The following is a 17,674-nucleotide window of genomic DNA, read 5'->3' on the forward strand; positions in this document are numbered from 1 at the left end:
GGTAATATGATAGTTCTTTGATTAGATTTAATTCAAAGATATTAATAAATACAAATAGGACTTTTCAAAAAGGTATCTCTGTGCCAACTTATCAACTGTCTGAATATTACCCAATGATAAGGCATTGGCATACATTGAACTAAAAGCTAGCACTTTTTCAAAATAAATCCTAATTTTAAATTTGCCTGTGTTTAAGCTAAAAACAATTTTAATGTAATTTCAAGACATAATGATAAAATGAAATAAATCACTGCTACAAAATGTGGACCTTAACTTGTAACAATGAAGAAAGCACATTAAACTTCCACCCCATAAAAGAACTTACTTTCTTCAACATTAGAACAATAGCTTGTTATCAACTCAGGGCAGGAGATTAAAAAAAAAATCCAAGCAGTCAGGAACTGAAAAATCTTGCAAAAATTTAAATGTGGAATTGGAAGCTTTGTTTTTAGTTTAGTGATGCAAAGATGGAACACACAATTACTAAACTTGCCTATATTACTTTTAATAGAGAAGAGATAATAGTATTCACTTTTGTGATATTGAGATTGACAAAAATAAACCTACTGCTCTTAGGGGAGTCTTTTCTGGAGAAAAGCCTTGGAGGAGGAGGTCCTTGTTGTATAAATGAATGTCTCTATAGTTCTCTCCATCATCATGCCATCTACTAAAATAAATAGTTTTGTTTCTTCCTGGTTTATGCTTATTTGTTCACTTTTTTCTTGTTTCATTGCTATTGCTAGCATTTCTAGAATGATAACAAGTACTAGTGATGATAATGAGCATCCTTGCTTTATTCTTAATCTTTTTAGAAGTATTGTAGTTTATATGAGATATGTAGGGTTTTTGTTTTAAATAATAAATACAACTTACAATGCCTATTCCTCCCCATGTTTTCTGGTTGTTTTGTTTAAAAGAAATAAGTATTTTGGGGTAGCTAAGTTGCATAGTGGTTAGAACACCATTTTTGGAGTCAGGAGAACTTGAGTTCAAATCTGGCTTCATACACTTAAACTAGCTGTATGCTTCTGGGCCAGTCAATTAACCTCAATTGCCTCCACTCCAAAAAAGAAATGAGTGTTCTATTTTGTCAAGAGCTTTTTCTTCATATATTTATATAATCATATGATTTTTGTTCTTGTGATTAACAAGGTCAATTATATTGGCAGTTTTGCTTATATTGAATTTTGTATTTTTGATAGAAATCTGTTATAGGCCCAAACTCTGAAACAAGGATTTTTACAAGGTGTTAAATCAGAGGAATTGATAAGGTAATGTACTGAACTTGAGAACTATTAATCACCACACTAAAGTACATGTGCTTAGTACTTAATATAGTTCCACAAGATTCACACCTATGATAATGTAATTATAATAGATTATATAACAGCCAGCAGAGACTGAGAGCCAGATTCATTCATTCAACCATCCACTTTTGTGGTGGATGGAAGCTGAAGCACAAGCCTGAGGACTCAGAGACAGATTCACTACATCTCACACCACCATGGTGGCTGGCCTCCTGCACTTCCCCCACTGAGACCAAGGCCAGTCTGGAAGGCTCTCCAGAAAGCTGCCCAGCCCCAGGCAAGGAGACAATAAAGAATTTGGACTTTAACACCTGGCTATTCTTGTGGTGATTGCTCTGCTGAAAAGAAGGCTGCCCAAAGACCTCCAGAAAACTAACAAAGAACACTACAGAAATCTTACAAAGTATTTATTTGTGATATGTTGCTATAGTCTTAATATTTTATTTAAACATTTTATATCAATGTGCATTATGATTATTTATAGTTTTCTTCCTCTTTTCTTTATCTCTGATTTAGGAATCCAGATCGTGAGATCTTTCCTTTTCTTATTTTTGCAAACAGTTTATATAATGTCTAAATTATTCTTCATTTTTTGATAGAATTCAAATTTTGGATTTTGGATTTTTATTTGGAGTTCATTTGCAATTTGTTTATTTTCAAGAGATTAAAGGAATTAGAGTAGTAATGAGGAAACCAAATTATCACTCTTTGCAGATGCTATGATGATATACATAAAGAATCCTAGAGAATCAACTAAAAAACTAGTGGAAATAATCTACAACTTTAGCAAAGTTGCAGGATACAAAATAAATCCACATAAATCATCAGCATTTTTATACATCACTAATAAAATCCAACAGCAAGAGATACAAAGAGAAATTCCATTTAAAATAACTGTTGAAAGTATAAAATATTTGGGAATCTATCTGCCAAGGGAAGGTCAGAAACTATATGAGCAAAACTATAAAACACTTCCTATACAAATAAAGTCAGATCTAAACAACTGGAAAAAATATCAAGTGCTCTTGGATAGGTCAAGAAAATATAATAAAAATGAAAATACTACCTGAACTAATCTATCTATTTAATGCTATGCCAATCAAACTCCTAAGAAACTATTTTACTGACTTAGAAAAAATAATAACAAAATTCATCTGGAAGAACAAAAGGTCAAGAATTTCAAGGAAATAAAAAAAGCAAATGAAGGTGGCCTAGTTGTACAACATCTAAAACTATATTATAAAGTAGTGGTTACCAAAACCATTTGGTACTCTTCGGAATCCAATTCTTCCTGTGCAACAAGAAATTCGGTTTTGCACACATATATTATGTCTAGGATATACTATAACGTATTTAACATGTATAAGACTGCCTGCCACCTAGGGGAAGGGGTGGAGGGAAGGAGGGGAAAATTCAGAACGAAGTGAGTGCAAGGGATAATGTTGTAAAAAAATTACCCATGCATATATACTGTCAAAAAGAAAGTTATAATTATAAAATAAAAATAAAAAAACCATTTGGTACTGGCTAAGAAATAGAGTAGTTGATCAGTGGAATAGGTTAGGTTCACAGGACAAAATAGTCAATGACTATAATAATCTAGTGTTTGACGAACCCAAAGATCCTAGCTTTTGGGATAAGCATTCACTATTTGACAAAAACTGTTGGGAAAATTGGAAACTAATATGGCAGAAATTAGGTATTGACCCACACTTAACACCATATGATCTAGACATAAAGAATGATATAAACAAATTAGAAGAACATAGTATAGTTTATCTCTCATATCTGTGGAGGAAAGAATTTGTGATCAAAGAAGAACTAGAGATTGTTATTGATCACAAAAGAGATAATTTTGATTATATTAAATTTTAAAAAATTTTGTGCAAACAAAACTAATGCAGACAAGATTAGAAGGGAAGCAATAAACTGGGCAAACATTTTTATATTCAAAGGTTCTGATAAAGGCCTCATTTCTAAACTATATAGAGAATTGACTCGAATTTATAATAAATCAAGCCATTCTCCAATTGATAAATGGTCAAAGTATATGAACAGACAATTTTCAGATGAAGAAATTGAAATTATTTCTAATCATATAGAAATATGCTCCAAATCATTATTGATCAGAGAAATGCACATTAAGACAACTCTGAGACACCACTACACACCTGTCAGATTGGCTAAAATGACAGGAAAAGATTATGACAAATATTGTAGGGCATGTGGGAAAACTAGGACACTGATACATTGTTGGTGGAACTGTGAAAGGATCTAACTATTCTGCAGAGCAATTTGGAACTATGCTCAAAAAGTTATCAAACTGTGCATACCCAGCAGTGTTACTACTGGGATTATATTCCAAAGAGATCTTAAAGGAGGGAAAGGGACCTGTAGGTGCAAAAATGTTTGTGGCAGCCCTTTTTGTAATGGCAAAAAACTGGAAACTGAATGATGCTCATCTATTGGAGAATGGCTGAATAAATTATGTTATATGAATGTTATAGGATATTATTGTTCTGTAAGAAACTACCAGCAGGGTGATTTTGGAGTGGCCTGGGGAGACTTACATGAACTGATGCTAAAAGAAATGAGCAGAACCAGGAGATCATTATACAAGCAACAACAAGATTATATGCTGATCAATTCTGATGGATGTGGCTCTCTTCAACAATGAGATGATTCAAACCAGTTCCAAGTGTTCAGTGATGAAGAGAAACATCTATACCCATAGGACCATGGGAACTGAATATGGTTCACAACATAGCATTTTCACTCTTTTCACTATTGTTTACTTGCATTTTATTCTGCTCTTTTTTTCTTCTTTTCTTTTTTTACTGGTTTGACTTGATTTTTCTTGTGCAACACAATAATTGTATAAATATGTATGCACATATGGGATTAACATATATTTTTACCATGTTTAACATATATTGGACTACTTGTTATCTAGGGGAGGGCATGGAGGAAAGGAGGCAAAATTGGAATACAAGGTTTTGCAAGGGCTAATGGTAAAGAATTATCCATGCATATGTTTTGAAAAATAAAGTTTTAATAAAAAAAGAAAAGAAAATAGTATGCTTTGATTCACATTCAGTCTTCATAGCTCTCTCTCTGCATGTGATTATCATTTTCCATTCCAAATCTGTTGGAATTGCCCCAAATCACTGCATTGTTGAGAAGAGCTCGTCTCTCGCAGTTGATTGTCACATAATCTTGTTCTCTTGATTCTGTTCACTTCACTCAGCATCAGTTCATGTAAGTCTTTCACATTAGAAAAGAAAATGGGAGAAATGATGGGTGAAACTATTATTGTACATAATTAGAGTAAACAAGTAGAAGACTTTACAAAGGAGGAAGACATGGGGAAGGTAGCTGCCACTTGAACCTCATTTTCATATAAATTGTCTAAGTATTAGAACACACATACACATTAAAATTGATATAGAAATATTTTCAAGTCAACAGTAAAATTATTATTTTTTTTACTTTTTTAATTTTAATAGTTTTTATTTACCAGATATATGCATGGGTAATTTTACAACATTGACAATTGCCAAACCTTTTGTTTTAATTTTTCCCCTCCTTCCCTTCCCCAGATGGCAGTTTGACCAATACATGTTCAATATGTTAAAGTATAAATTAAATACAATATATGTATACATGTCCAAACAGTCAACAGTAAAATTATAAGAAATTAAGAGAGAAAAGAGAGAGAGATAAAGGGATAGAATCAGGGAGCAGTAAACAAATAAAACCCAAGTTTATATGGGGAATCATGAAGAAGAATTTAAAAAAGAAGGGGAGAAATCCTGGGAGAAATGATGGGTGAAACTATTGTACATAATTAGAGCAAACAAGTAGAAGCCTTTACCAAGGAGGAAGACATGGGGAAAGTAGGCACCACTTGAACTTCATTTTCATATAAATTGTCTAGGTATTAGAACAGAACTACACATTAAAAATTGATATAGAAATATTTTCAATTCAATGATAAAATTATATGGAACATAGAGAAAAAAGAGAGAAAATCATAACATCAAGGAGCAGTAAACAAATAAAACCCAAGTTTATTTGGGGACGCATGAAGAAGAATTTAAAAAGAAAGGGGGAAAGCCTGTAATTGATGTCTGAATGAGGGAAACAGAAGCATGTAGAAATAGAAGGTAGTCACACAAATATAGAGAAACAGTGCTGCTCACACTCTTGCCCAGTGATTCTCACCTTCTTTGTAAAAAGGAGAGAAGGAGCAAAGAGACGAAAAAGTTTTCATGAAAAGGATAAATGGAAATACATAATTATTTATTTTTGTCTGCATTATAATCAACATTTTCCACTGTTTTTATTGAAAAAAGAAGATGATGGTGGTGGCAGTGGTGATAATTATTGCAAAGTCCCCATTATAAATTGCATTATCCAGAACAACAAATTCTCACTATGGCTATGCCTTGATAGATAAATAGATATAGATTAGAAGTTGATATAGATCTCTATTTTAAGTTCATTATCTCTCTTGCAGGAGGTGAGTGACATGTTTTATTTTCATTCTTCTGAACTCTTGGCTTGTGGTTGCATTAGTCTAAGACTCTGTTATTAGTTGTATGGACAAACATAGAATTAATCCATTAGTATGCATATTATAGGCAGACATAGCCATGAGGATGAAGTCAAGTCCAGAATTGAAAAGGAGAATAAATATAGGATTTGGGAAATTGTGCAAGTTTTTCTCTGAAAAAAACTCATCTTTTTATTAACAATATTCTTCTAGTTATTCTGTATGGTTGTGAGTCATGGAACACTACATTCTGAAACACATAAAGTTAAGAGTCAGTCAAAGAGCACTAGAGAGGCACATGGTGAGCATGAATAAGCTATGGCACATAAATCAAGCACTGTGCAAGAGAATCAGAATAAAGATGTTATAAGAGAGATGTATGACTGGAAATTCAGTGGGAAATGGCAGTAATATGGAAAGAGCAAGGGATAAACTATGAACCGTCCTTATATTATACTAGTATATATGCAATATTAAGAGTCTCTGAGGAGGATTTACATAAGGACATAGACAAGTGTCTCCTAGGAGAAGAGGATTTGTTTACAAACTATGTACTTTCACCCTTTGACTTATACTTTTCATCTCTACATTAATACAATCAAAGTGATAGTAATGATACCATCAACTCTTCATTTTCTGTGCTACTATAACTCTCTTCATTACATATTTTGTCCTAAACATATGGGGGCCAGATCTTCCATTGTCACATCAACCATTGTTCTTAATAATAAGCATCAAAGGAACATATTGATCCTCTTTAAATAGCAGGGGAATTTGCAGATATACATAACAGCTGTAGGCACTTACCTATCTTCCTCCTTCCTCCCCTCCACACCTTTCTTGATGCATCTATTTGCCTTTCAACTTGAAGTCTCTAGAGTCTAAGTTTGCTGGATGATGCATCCAGGTGCTTTCATTCTGCTTTACTTTAAACAAAAATTTCCTATATTGATCATTTCCTTCCATACTTGAACTCTCTTTGACAAGTCACTTCCTGGCCAAGAGGAAGAATAGAAGGGTAGAAAGAATATTCAATTAGTTGGAAGATTTGGATGATAGCTATTGGCAAGCCAGTCAACTTTTCTGAGTATCAGTCAATCACCTCTAATTTGGATAATATGAGTAAGAAAAATTGCACTACTTTCTTCACAAGATTGCTGTGAGAAAAATGTGTAAATATTAATATGCTATAAAATATGAGTTATTATTAATAATTTTAATTCCTTTATTATTCTGTTCCATTGATAGAGTAGGAGAGAGATTGATGAATCCTGCATCTTAGTTTGGTCCCAATCATGAAGCTTCTGAAATTTTATTCTTCTTATAGAATTTGGGATTTGGTGCAGGCAGAGTTGAGAGTATTTGTAGGGTGTGTGGGAATAATGGAAGTTTGGGGTCAGTATAAAGATTCAAGAAATAGTAACTCCTAATAGAAAGACCATAGAGATTTCTTCCTCTTCTTAGATTGGTCTTAGTTCTACTCCAATACTCCAGTGGAGATGAACATGCTGTGGTAATGAAGCATAGAAACTAACCAATGAACCAGTTGCAATTAGCTTCATCATAAAGCTGTCAGAGAGCAGAATCAAAGTCAGGAGTTGTTTTTCATCTTTCTTTGGGGGAAGCCCCAGTTTATTGCCAAAGGGTAAACAGATTTATAGTTCTATCTAATTATAACTTAGCACTTAGCATCCACTCTTGAAGCCCTCCTCCTTTTTTAATGACTTATTTTAATGGGTAAAATGACCTTGGCATAAAGGAGTAAACTGCAGAAAAGTGAACAAGTATGTTTGAAATCTGCATAAAGGTATTTTTTACTCAGCATAGAATCTATTAGCAAAATAACAATACTCAATAACTAGAAGTAATGTATTAAAAACAAATAAACAAACAAAAAACCAATAACATAGCTACCAAATGGCTGCCAGGCTGCAGCTTTCATAAACCCCTGAATCTGCCAGACTTAGATTCACATGAACCCAGTTCTAGGAAGAATCCTAGTCCTAGGGTCTTAGAGAAATCCTAGCCAAATGTTCCAGGAAAATGTGAAGATAGAGATTTCTCTCAGTTGTGTGAATTTCGTGGAGGAATAATAATAAAAATATTAGTTTAAGTATCACTTTGCATTTTCTAAAATGCTTTTCTTACAATAACCTATTGAACTGGGGATTATTAGCTACCTTTTATATGTGGCATGTTGTGACCTTACCCTACCAGCGTAAAACTTGTTATATTTCCCTCTTCTTGGATGTAGAAGTTCCCTGAGGCTTAAGGGCTACATCTAATGCTATCATCTTAAATTCCTATTGGTTGTTTCTTCATTGTTAGGTACTCTTGAAAGATTAGTGCTTCAGAACCATTTAACCATTTAATTTGAAACTAAAGAAAGAACAAAAGTAAAAATACACCTTCCTCCCTCAATGCCTTATGGATGTTACTCTCTCTTAGTCATCCTACTCTCTCCAATTACTAATTCAGTCTGAAGATAGGGGACGCACACTTAGCAGTTTCTACATAGTACTAGACCTACTCAGTACAGTCTACCTTTCCTGAAATTTAAGAATTCACTACCCTAAAACTTTCAGATTGACCTCCTATACATAAATTTGAAAAGAATAAATAGTAGAGCAGTTAAGTGGTGCAGTGGATAGAGCACCAGCCTTGAAGTCAGGAGGACCTAAGACCAAATCTGGTCTCAGAGACTTAACACTTTCTAGTTGTGTGACCCTGGGCAAGTCATTTAACCCCAATTTCCTCAAAAGAAAAAAAAAAGAATAGCAAAGCAAAAGAACCATGGGCCATTTTCACAATCATATATCAACCTCATGGGGAAGGAGGAACAATTACCCAACATATATATGCACTCCAAAGTCTAAAGCATTTCCATGACATTTCCTCACAATTATTCTAGGAACAGTATTTCCAGCCTCTTTTATATGGGAAAACACAGTCAGAGCCATTCTGTGAATATACTAGTCTGAGTTACATGTAGATGGAGAAACTTGTCTATGGTTTAGTGGCAGAGCTGAAACTCTGTTATTATAGACCCAAGAGTATTTTTTTCCTCAGTTAAATAGGGATGTTTCTTCTGTTACCAGCATTGATGATCCAACCTGAGCTTGACATATTTTACAGCCTTGTTTATGGAATCACCTACCTTTCATCTTTCCATGAGACTTTAGTTCCCCCAGGAATGATTATTACTTTTGGACCTGGCTATGGTATTCCCATGTTATGATGAGTCTCCAAAATTATATGCTTTGGTAATCTCACCCCAACCAACATAGAATAAGAAACTCCGTAATGGCAGAAATTGTGTTGTTTTCATCTTGGTAATGCTTACACCTTGCAGAGCTGTCACACTCTGCAGGCATCTGAGAAATTTGTTGTAGCTATTAAATCATTAAATGACTCTCCATAGAATCCTTTCATTGTAATACATATAACTTTAATCATCACAAAATAAATTTCTACACATTGTGAAGAACAGACTTTTCTAACATTAAGAAAGTATTTAAAAGAGTAGTTAGAAAGTATCACTCAATAAACATTGTACATAGTAACAATGATATTATAATGGCAATCAACTATAAAAGACTTAACTACTCTGATCAATACAACAATCCATGACAGTCCCAAAGGACTCAATAAAAAAGAGGGGTGGGACAGAGTGACAGAGAGACAAAAAGAGACAGAGAGCTAGAGAAACCCAGAGAAAGAGGGAGAAAGAAGCAGACACAGAGAGAGACAGTGACAGAGAGACAGAGACAAGAGACAGACAGAGATAGAGAGATAGAGACAGAGAGAGAGAAAGAAAGGGGGGACAGAGCAACAGAGGGACAGAAAGAGACAGAGTCAAAGACAGACAGAAACAGTGAGAGAGAGAGAGAGAGAGAGAGAGAGAGAGAGAGAGAGAGAGAGAGAGAGAGAGAGAAGAGAGAGACAGAGAGAGACAGAGAGAGAGAGAGAGAGAGAGAGAGAGAGAGAGAGAGAGAGAGAGAGAGAGAGAGAGAGAGAGAGAGAGAGAGAGAGAGAGGGAGAGGAGAGACAGAGAGAGAGAGAGAGAGAGAGAGAGAGAGAGAGAGAGAGAAGAGAGAGACAGAGAGAGACAGAGAGAGAGAGAGAGAGAGAGAGAGAGAGAGAGAGAGAGAGAGAGAGAGAGAGAGACACAAAGAGAGACAAAGAGAGAGGGGGAGAGATAGCCCTGATGGATGCTGAATGTAGATTGAAGCATATTTTCTTTCATTTTCTTGCTTTTTAAAATTCTTTTGCAGCATGGCTAATGTGAAAATATATTTTACATGACATCATACACATAATAGGGTATCAGATTTCTTGCATTCTCAGTTGGTGGGAAAAGGAGGAGGGAGGGAATTTGGAACTGAAAAATACACCCGCACATATATAGTATAGTGAATATAAAAAAGTATCACTCATTGTAACTATTCCCATGTGTTCTGGACTCTATAGCTACCTATCATTTTTTATCTAGTTTGTTCATTGCCATTCTTATGGGAGATCACAAAACATCTTGGTGGTTCTTTTGCCCAATGCATTTTATGCTTGTTAAATCTAGTAAAAAATGTTATTAATTGATTTAAAGGGGAGGAGATAGCATAAAATCTAATCATTTAACCTGTGCAGTAGAAGATAGATACAATGGGGATGGAAGAGTCAATGGCCAGTCAATTAGCCACAGCACTTGTTCATATGCTTAAGTTTCAGGTCTTTTTTGGCAACCCTGGCAGTAATATCTCTTTCAGTCACTCTTTTTTTTTTTTAACTTGTTATATTTGGTTGGTCCCCTAATCACTCAAATTTATAGGATCGTAGAATCTTGGAGCAAAAAAAGGGACCTCAGAGACTTTCAAGTCCAACCCCCAAATTCCCTTTCTAAAATACCCATCAAGGACTGTCCAACTTTGACTTGAAGAACTAAAGTGAAAGATGAACTGCTGATTTAGTTAGTTTAGATCTTTATACAGTCCCCTAATTGTTACATATTTCTCTAAATGTTAGGTATTTCTTCATTTATCTCTGTAACTCCAATCACTGCTCCAAAATCTGCCCTCTGAGGCCAATAAGAACAAATCTATTTCTTCTTCCACATGACAGCCCTTCAAAGATTTAATATCATCATGTGTTTCTTGTCCTCTCTTCTCCAAGATGGATATCCCAATTCTTGTGATCAATCCTCATGTTCTCAAGGTTTTTCACTATCTTGGCTATCCTCCTCTGGATGTTCTTCAGTGTCCAGATTCATGGAACCTTGGGTTCGTGGGCCCACATTTTTCAACAGTTATTTTAGTCTATGGCTTTTCTTATAACAATAAAGGGTAGTATTGTGGGAAAAGCACTGGATCTAGAACTAAGCATGAAATTACTTCCTTTCCTTGAACTTTTCAAAGAAGAGAACAGAATTAGAAGTTCTCAAAAGACTCTTCCATTCCTAAATCACAAAATCATAGATTTTAATTTGGAAATGACTTCATTTTACAAATGAGGAAATTGAGTCACAGAGTAGTAAGGTAGTAAAATCTTCAACCAATAAACTCTGTCCTTCCCTTCCAAGCAAGATAGTGAAATACTTCCATTTGTTCTTGTACTAAACAGTGCTCTTTAAGTTTGTTTTATCTATGATATTTTTCTCTAAATTACATATCCCAATCAGAGAGAGACCTTGTCATTTTGAATTAACTATTGTATGACTCCCATGCTAAGCTGGGCACTGAAGAAATATGAAATGGCTCAAGGACTTCTGAAGGTATAGGCATTACTAAGGCAATTGGGAAAATAGAAGAGGTAAGTTAACTTAGTTAAATTTCATTCTCTGCTTTTCTAAAATAATTAGTGGGTGAGGAAGGAAGGAAGGGGAAATTTAGCTATTGAATTAACACTCTATATGTTTCTTAAGAATTAGAGTGATATATTTAACATGTATTGGTCTATCTGCCATGTGGAGGAGGAGGTGGGGGTTAGGAGGGAAAAAAATTAGAACAAAAGGTTTTGCAATTGTCAATGCTGAAAAATTGCCCATGCATATATCTTGTAAATAAAAAGCTATAATAAAAAGAGAAAGAATTAGACTGATAAAATCCTGACTTGTCCAAAACTGAGAAAACAATCACTGTTATTGTTCATTCCCCTGGGCTTTTTACACTTCTCTTATGTTCATTTCAATTTAAAGACATAGTTGTTTAACTATTTGTTGTTAAGAAAGTATGTTTCCTTAGGAAACCGAGCAAGGCTAATTCAAATAGACTTTCAATTAAAGAGTAATTCCTTATATGAAACAGTTTATCAACCGCCTCTAACATTTTATCCTTTTATACATACTGCCCCATTTAATTCTGTTTAATAATTAGATTGCAAAGAGGCAAATGACTTATTAATTATGCTAATAAAGTTGAAATAGAATATTCCTGTACATGCACAAGAATTAGACAAATGTATCCCAATGAGATGACCTTTTGAGTGCAGCTGAAATATTATGATGAGAAACAACTCTAGATGAAAAATGTTAAGCTATCAAATAGGATAAGACATTTTTATGTATTAGACAAAAATCACATTTAGCATGTTCAAGTTACTAAGTGAGATCAAAATAAAACATTCTTTTCCTGTTTATGGGCATTGAATAAATCTTTGGCTGGTAAAGCTAGCATACTGGGACAAGCAGTGAGTTATCCTATATTAGGCAAATCATATGTATTTACTAAAGGAGATCTATATTGATATTAAAAAGAAAAGAAAACCTATTATTCTGTGTTACAATCATAGATTTGCAAGCAGGGATAGAAAGAATTTCAAATATAACTGCCATCCATAACTGTACTGATTAGACAGAAACTAGCAGAATATAAGCTCTTAAAAGTAAATAATACAATTGGAGAGAGTATTGGACTTGGACTCAGAAAGTTCTGGGTTTCAAACCAGACTCAGACACTTTCTAACTGTGAGTTTTTAGTAAATCACTTAATCTCTCTATTATTTTATTTTCTTCATCTGTAAAATGGGGATAATAACCTCTTAATAATGGTTGTTGTGAGCATAAAATGAGATAATATTTCTAAAATGATTTGCAAACCTTAATCTGTTTTTTATGTTAGTTTATTCATCTGTAAAGTGGGGATAATAAAAACACCTTTAATGTTTGTTGTGATAATAAAATGAGATAATATTTATAAAGTGATTTGTAAACCTTAAAGTGCTAATTTTAGTGATCTGTTTCATTTTTGTTTTGTATCTCTTGTGTGCTATAGATGCTTCCTAAGTGCTTACCAGATTTGGTTCTTTTTAGGACCAATTTCATTTATGTTCAGGATGTTGTATAAGTTAGTTTACTTTTGTTGTAACTCCTAGAGAGATGGTTGTGGTCAGTATCTTTCATTATCATAACCCTTTAGACACTGAAAACTGATAAGTAAGGTAACTTGTTTTTTTAATCTATAGACTAAATAATTCAGCCTGTGTATTTTCTCAGTGTCCTATTTTTATATCTTTTATTTGTGTTTCTTCAGCGTATCTATATTTTTCTTGAAATATTGATAAGTTGAACACTTAACAAGGGTTGGAAAGAAAATTACCCCCTTTTAAAAATCATTAAATTGTTCATGGTTTATACCTTCTGGTTTACTAGGATTCATAGCTCAAAAGAGCTATCCAATAGAGCATGAGCTTTATATCTTCTACCAAACTATAATTTCTGACACATTCTTTTCTTTTAATTGAAAAAAAATATTTCCCTAGTGACATGTAATATGATATTCCACTCTGCCCCATTATACATGTACATTCATTTTTTACACATTTCCATGTGAATCATGTGAGGAGAGAAAAATCTGAACAAGAGGGAAAAATCATGAGAAAAAAAAGAAAAAAATGAACATAGTATGTACTGATTTACATTTAATCTTTATAGTTCTCTCTCTGGATAGAGATCCTATTTTCCATTCAGAGTTTATTAGAATTGCCTTGGATCACTGAATTGCTGAAAAGAACCAAAGGACCAACTTTCATAGTTGATCATTGCACAATCTTGTTGTTTCTGTGTACAATGTTGTCCTGGTTCTGCTTGTTTCACTCAGCATCAGTTCATGTAAATCTTTCCAGGCCTTTCTAAAATCAGCTTGTTCATCCCTAGTGATTATGTTTAGTAAATTTAATGCTATTTTAATACTAATTTCTTTAATCTTTCAAAGTTTATTCCTCTTTCAATCTCCTTTCTCCCGCTCCTTTACAGTATCCAATTGCTTTTATATAGAAACCCTCATCATCAAGTCATAGAATGTATTGGAAGAAGCTTAAGTAGTTCCAGTCTTTCTCTTCTGCCCCCAGTTATTTTATAGATGACCTCTGAATTGTTAGGAAAAATATTGGAAACTAGATCAGTTAATTTGGGTGGCCCCAAGTTCTGTACACTGAGCACTCTGCCACATTGCCTTTTTACACATAACACTCCATAACATCTGAATGAGCTTGGTTTGAGCAAAGTAGTTCAATACTCAGAGTAGTTCTGTTAGTCTCCTATTTGTATTTTATATTGGGGCTTCTAGGGGCACAGTGGATAGAATGCCAGGCACAGTGTTAGGAAGACTTGAGTTCAAATGTAGTCTCAAACACTTACTAGCTGTGTGAACCTGACCAAGTCACTTAACCTTATTTGCCTCAGTTTCTCATATGTAAAATGAGCTAGAAAAGGAATGATAAATAACTCCAGTATCTTTGCCAAGAAAAACTTCAAATAGTGTCATGAAGAGTGGGACACAATTGAAAAATGACTGAATGACAAAATTTAAATAGTGAGCAAATCATCACAGTACATGAGTAGAGGATGAAGCATCCAAATGTGGAGATGTAGTATATACATATGGAGGTGATTGTTATGATAAAATTAAGCTTGCAGTGTGAATCTGATAATCATGATACCAAAAACTGATATGGAATTGCATGGAAATTGGGCATAACAAGGCTTTGGAATCAGAGGATCTAGTTTCAAATTCTGGCTCTATTTCTTACAATCTATGTAACTTTGGGGAAGTCATTTTTATCTCTGTATATCAGTGTCTTTTTGTAAAAGGAGATGCTTACTTAGATGAGATATTAGCTCTAAACCCTATGAGTCTTTCTTACTTATTCATTTTTGGCTTAAAATTTCTGTTAAAAGGGAGACAAAGCCTTTCATTACAATGAATTATTTTCATTTCACATTTCATTTAACTTGTAATAACTAGCAGGATTAATACAAGAGTTTAAAAATCTAAATAATGACACCAGATATTTAATTATTTCAATAGGAAAAGCCCGCTAGAAAATAAGAGAGCCCTAAATATTTTAGTAAGGTATGCTGCTGAACAGGGAGGCAAGGATTAAGGAGTGAATTAGGGAAAAAGCAGAAAGGGAACACTACAAACATGCAGGATGTCCTTCATAGACATGAGTTTTATCTTAGGGCTCAACTTATCTTTATTTGTGTCTGAACAAAGGTACTTTATGTCCGAAGGTACTTTTCTCCAAGATACTTTAGGATCTTCGCAACCCTATCTTGCCTCGCTCTGAGATAAGCAATGAATTTCTATGTAGAATGGTCATGTCTGACAGCATATGAAGAATTTTTACAGTCTGATAAATTCATTTCCACAACACAAATAATAACAACAATAAATTTTATCTCATTGCAACTCTAGGTCTTAAATACATATACTTTCAATAGTTGCTCTTAAGGCATAATCCTCTTTTCATTCAATATATTGTCATCTGCTCATAAATGACAAAAAGCATTGGTCCAAATGAGAGTGTCTAATCTTCTTAGTTTAGGGTTTGGTGGTATAGTGGAGTGCCAGGCCTGGAGTCAGAAAAACCTGAGTTCAAATCTGGTCTCAGATGTTCACTAGCTATATGACCCTGGGAAAGACCTAATGCTGTTTGCCTCTATTTTCCTCATCTACATAAAATGAACTGGATTAGGATGTGGCAAACCACTTCAATGTCTTTGCCAAGAAAACTCCAAATGGGTCACAACTGAAATGACTAAATGCCACCACCACCAACAAAAGACAAATATTTGGTTTTTTATTAGATTATTTGGATGCCTACAGGATTTCTGGAGTTATATTTCTAAAACAAAGGCACTGTTTTTGAGCATCATGCTAGACTAGACATGCATCTCCTTTTATGGCAGGGTTTCTAGACTAGCTGACTAAAAGAAGGCTGACAGTATATCTAGATTTCAGAAAAAAATTGGTAAATCATTGATGGTAGCATAGGATAAAATATATTTACTCTTGATTCAGAGGACCTGGCTTCAAATATCACTTGCGTATGGGCCATTTGGTAACTCACTTAACAATTGTGAACTTCACTTTTCTTATTTATAAAAATGAGTTTGGACCAAATGAGTTCTGTGGTCCATTTCACCTCTGGATCAATGAACCTATAGTCTTAAGTATCTCATGGTATTCATATGACAATTTGGAGAGAATTGTTTTGAAACTGAAGCAGGTGGTGGTCCCTTTAAGAAACTAGACCTTTCAGATGGATTTATTCCTTTCTGATTTCCAGCCCTTCCTAGCTGATGCATTATCAATTCAAGAAGCTAGGACCTTTGATTCACAAATTCTGTCAAAAGCACCCCTTTGAATTCCAATAGGAGATCCCTTACCCAGATCTGAGCCAGCTTGGGACACTACCCCACAAGTCCCTTTAGCTAAATCTCTCATTATAAAAGAGCCAAACTGGAGCTCTCTCTTGGCAGAGGTTCCTAACATGGCAGCCTTACTCCTTCTTTTATGTGGAATTGGACATTCTGTATAAGTTTAAATTGATTGTATTGTATTCAGTCAGAGCCTCTAAAATTTTATATATATATATATATATATATATACACACATATATATATGTATATATATATATATATATATATATATATATATGTATATATATATATATATATATATATATATATATATATATATATATATATATATATAAATTTTTCCTTGTCCTTTTGAAAATGTTTCTGTTAAGGACAATATGCAATTTGGGACTCTCAGTTCTTCTCTTCTAAGGGCAACTTCTGCCTTCTGAAAGAAACACTCAGAGTAGATGTGCGTTTTTTTTGTTTTTTTTTTTTTTTAAATACAAATCTCTCCCATTCTTCTGTAGGAAACTGTTCAAGGAGACTGCAGTCTCTGTTCTGAGTTCGAGCAGGAGGGAAACTGGAAAAACTACATCAGTGAACACCACAGGGGCTGAACTGGCCCCCTGGCATCCTGCTCCCTGGTAGGAAATTGGGGTCTGGCCCTCTTTCCCTTTATCCCAGGACAGTCCAAACACCTCAGGGGCCCACGCTGGGTAGGCACCCCTGATACTTGACACTCCCTCTGATCCCTTCCACCCCTTCCCCATAAAGAGTGGGGATAGTGGGAGGGAAGATTCAGGAAACTGCATTCTTATCTTGATCTGCAGCCCTGACAATCGGGGATACACCCATCCCTAGACCTTGCCTCACAAAAGACCAGTGGCTTATTAAATCTACTAGATATTAAGACCTCTGCCTACTATTGCTAAAGGCCCATTCCCCTGAGTGTCACCATCTCCACCCTGGATGACACCCCACTTTTAATCTGTTCCTGAGATCTGTTTTCTCTAGGCTTCAAACTTGGGATTCTCAGCCACCCTTCAGCCTGGAGACCATTGACTGGATAACTGACTGGGGACAACTGATTGGGACACCCCCTAGATGCCCTGCTGCCATCCCCCACACCTCATGTCTCACCTCCTGGCATGAAATCCCAAATCTCTATGACGTTTG

The 17,674-nt window shown here is 34.6% G+C and overlaps 1 long non-coding RNA gene across 1 annotated transcript in view; it reads left to right on the plus strand.

The window, feature by feature from the left end:
• LOC141542431 (uncharacterized) overlaps window positions 1–17,259 on the plus strand; it is a 32,796-nt gene extending 15,537 nt beyond the window's left edge. The window contains exon 3 of the long non-coding RNA XR_012482152.1: window positions 17,026–17,259. This is a non-coding gene — a long non-coding RNA (uncharacterized LOC141542431). The remainder of the gene's footprint in view (window positions 1–17,025) is intronic.
• Window positions 17,260–17,674: the final 415 nt, after the last annotated feature.

Source organism: Sminthopsis crassicaudata, chromosome 5, assembly GCF_048593235.1.
Source record: "Sminthopsis crassicaudata isolate SCR6 chromosome 5, ASM4859323v1, whole genome shotgun sequence".
In the NCBI taxonomy this organism is placed as follows: domain Eukaryota; kingdom Metazoa; phylum Chordata; class Mammalia; order Dasyuromorphia; family Dasyuridae; genus Sminthopsis; species Sminthopsis crassicaudata.